Raw genomic sequence first — 3,898 nt, forward strand, 5'->3', positions numbered from 1 at the left:
TTGGTTTTTTAACTGTATTTTAGGAAGAGTTAAAAATGGCTAAAACGCATGTTTTCAGAGTAATTTTTAGGCGTAAAACAACCGGTACAGATTCTTGAAAGCACTTAAGGGACTTGCACTACACCTTTATCTTCATTTCTCCGCCATATAATGTTACGGTCACCGCTCATGTGCACGACGAGAAGACTGCGCGCCAGTCCAGAGGAGACACCGCGCTAGAAGCACCATCTAGTACCGCTTCACCGACACACACACACCCCTGTCGAGGCGGGCGCCTTAACAGGGAAGTACACAAGTGTCCAGGCAGACGCGAGCGCCCTGTACTTCCTCGTCCTCCGGAGACCCCGGACAGGTTGCAAGTGGGCGTAGCGACTCGGCAGTGCCCCTCCGGCCCGCGCCCTTATAAGGCAGGCCCGCTCCTGCGATGTGAGGCGCCGCCCCTGTCATTACGGCTGAGGGGGGTGTGGGGGGAGAGAGATCTGCTCTCGGCCAATCTCCGCTCCGGACAGGGAGCGACGCACCGAGAATAGCCAAGTGCCCGGTGTCTGCGCCCGAAGCGAACACAGTTCTGTCACGTGGCATTATTTTCAAAAGTTAAAAAGAATATTCCTACACACCTGGAAACTCCATAGATCCATTCATCTCCACATTGTTAAAATATTTACGAACAACGCTGGTTACAGATTATCCAGGGGTCTCCTCGTAAATTAACTTACTTTGAACATGAATCCAAAAGAATTATTCTTGGTACATTAACAAAACATTTCAAAAAACTAACAGCAAGAACAACTCTTCCTTTGTCGACGCTCGTGATTACCTGCTTCAGAACTCGAAGGTCGAAATAAGCCGTAGTTTCTACGAAGTTCGGTTATTTGAAGTAACGAAGAACTCTTCATTCATAAGATTTGAATTCTTCGTCGAAATGTCCGTTAATTTACTGTAATTTCTTAAAGTGCACATGGGTCGTCAGCAGGTTATTTTTGGTAGTCAAGTTTTTTTTCAGGGCTTGTGTTTATAAAGAAAAGTGTCGGTGGGTTTGTTTTTTCATAAAATGAAATAAAAAATATACAGTTTAGCTCCGAGAAGATTGGTGAAATTTTGCATACTCGAACTTCTAAACAAGTTGAAGGTCGCCGCATAAGGTATAGGCTATCTGGTTTTCGCGAATCTGCATTTCCGACGCCAAACAATGGCAGGTGTGCTACGTCAGGGGAAGCCTTCTTTTCACAGACGAGAGAGCCAAAACTCAAAGTTCCCCGAAGTTCATATTTTTTTCCGTATCTTTAATGTAGCTATCCTAACCAAATAAACCATCCACAATGTTTTAAAGTATTTATAATGTAGCTAACCTAACCTAATTGACCATTAGTATCCTTTTATCAACACCGCCATATTTATTTACAATAAAAAAAAAACTGAAGATGCACGATTTCCCGTTTTTATTCCAGAAATATTCAAAAATTCAAAAATGTCCCCAAAGTGGCTTAAATTTGACATGGCAGGGATGCCCTAAGCCACTGGTGGGGAGCTTTGATATTGACCTCGGCCGCCATTTTTGAATTTTTTGTTACGTCCGCCATCTTGAAAATCCGTAACTTCATGCTATGCGAGCGGGCATGAGGACCTATTCTGCAGCCTATTCATTACTGGATTTTTTTTTTTTTGCGAGAGAACTTATCTTGTGTAGTTTTCATTTACCGAGCCGGAGTTTTGTCACGTGCGTATCTTTCGGTTAGCATCAGCGGAACTGACACAACTGTGTAAATATTATCGAGTGTCGTGGAGTGACAATACAGAAGCCTCTTTAGCTCAGTGGCAGAGCACTGGTCTTGTAAACCAGGGGTCGTGAGTTCAATCCTCACAGGAGGCACATAAGTTAAACCTTTTTTCCTGTTCATATAAGTGCATCCATTGCCTCAAACGGTGTGCAGAGCTTTAGAAGAAATCCGCCGATTTAAATACCGTTGAAAGAGTAAGTTTTCTTTTTAAATTGAATATAAAGGAAATTTGTCACACCCAAACAGGAAACAACGTTTATTCACAGATATTTTAAGCAGTGATTTTACTTGAGAAAAGAAAACCAAACATTTTATAACTTTGTTTTTATTTAATAGTTTTAAATTTTTTTTCTAAAGTCAATTGTTCTCGTTAAAACAAGTCAGTAAGTAGTACACAAATGTCGATCCTGCTACAAGCAAGTTTCGTTACGGCCGCCATTTTGGATGTGTAAGACCTTACCATTGCAATGTTCGTTACGGCCGCCATCTTGAGCTAGAAAATCGGGAAAAATTATCAAATGTATAAAAAGTTTTAATAAAAATCATTCCGTCATTATGAAATTTGTTCGCCATCTTGAAAAACCATATTTTTTAAGCTAGAAAATGGGAAAATATTTAAATTTCATAAAAAATACCTTTATTAAATTTTGATTATAAAATTTATAACAGTACTGGGTTCGAACCCGGTGGGGTCAATGACTAAAAATGTCGACGAATCCTTCCTCTACGGAAGCCTCCCACCACTAATGCCAAGGCAGATATAACGTCAGCCATTATGACGTAATGGTGGCCATCTTGTTTTCGTCTCCTGGAGGCCACCATATTGGATCCGACATATTGTTTTAATTATATTAGTATATTATTATAATGCTGAGTGTGATAAATATATTTTAAATAATCTTGTGTTTTCAACTACATTATTCGACGCAAATAAAACGTAGTTTCCGAGGTGTTTTTTTTTAAGAGAGAGTAATTCGAGTATAAATTTGCTGGTGTATGATGGATAAAAGTATTTTTTTTTTTTTTCGAAATCAGGTGTACAAAATCAAGAGGTACTGAAATTCAGCTGTATGTGTGCCTTTTAGACAGTAATAAGATGTAGATAGTAGGTTTTCGGAATTTAATGTATTCTTCACGTTTCGGAGGGCAAGGGTGCTAAATGTTATCAAGCTCGGAATAAATTGTTGATTTGTATAAAAAGCTAAACACTTTATATGATTGTGAACATAAGATGGATTTTATATATGTTGAATATAGTTGCCACTGAATAAAATAAAGGTTATACTCTTACCTTGTGTAAAATAACAAAAATTATGTGTTGAACTATGTAGCAATTATAAAAACGGTTTTATATAATTTTCATACATTTAGTGTTAAAAAGTTCCAGTTTTGGGAATCGATCCCAGTAATGTTGTACTGGACTAGCTCAAAAATAGCCATTGACAAGATATTAAGGTGATGAAATTTTTGCGTTATCTATTTATTATTTTTACACCGTAATTTTAAATATCCAAGAATGTTTTGCTATGAAAAAGATTTATTTCTCGCATATTCGATGGGTACGTCCCACCACGTTCACAAAAGCGTTACGGTTAAATGTCCGAATACATATCGGGGGGCACGGCAGTGCCCCCGCCAAGTCGAGCGCGAAGCAAAAACTGCCGTACCATCCTTTACTGGAACCATTTCGCCGCATTTTCAGGCCCCTATTTGAGAACCTCTGGATAAGACCAGAACGCAGAAATTTTCGTCATCCAGTAAGCTATAAAATCACATACTTAAAATAAAATTCCAAGTCTGTAGGGCATTTAGTTCCGAAGTTAAGCGAAAGCAAAGTTTCTCATTTATGACACTCACTCACTCACTCACTCATGATCATCAGAATAGAACTAGTACTTCCCATAAACTCAGAGAGCTGAAATTTGGTACAGAGTTAGGGTTTAATGGCCACATAAAGGTAAAACTATAAAAACCAGGATAATCGAAGATCTGGAGTACCTGGTGACCCTTATTTGAAAACACAAGAGCCCAACCAAACTATTAAAGATCGACATTTACAAAAAAAAATTCAACTTTGTTTGCCTCTTCATTTGAAGTCAAAAATCGAAGGTCTGAAGTAT

At 38.7% G+C, this 3,898-nt stretch overlaps 1 non-coding gene across 1 annotated transcript; it reads left to right on the forward strand.

Annotated features, from left to right (window-relative positions):
• The first annotated feature begins 1,798 nt into the window (after positions 1-1,798).
• On the forward strand, positions 1,799-1,870 carry Trnat-ugu (transfer RNA threonine (anticodon UGU)). The gene has a single exon. It is a non-coding gene; the product is annotated as a tRNA-Thr (tRNA).
• Positions 1,871-3,898: the final 2,028 nt, after the last annotated feature.

The sequence above is a fragment of the Bacillus rossius genome, chromosome 10 (genome assembly GCF_032445375.1).
Source record: "Bacillus rossius redtenbacheri isolate Brsri chromosome 10, Brsri_v3, whole genome shotgun sequence".
Lineage (NCBI taxonomy): Eukaryota > Metazoa > Arthropoda > Insecta > Phasmatodea > Bacillidae > Bacillus > Bacillus rossius.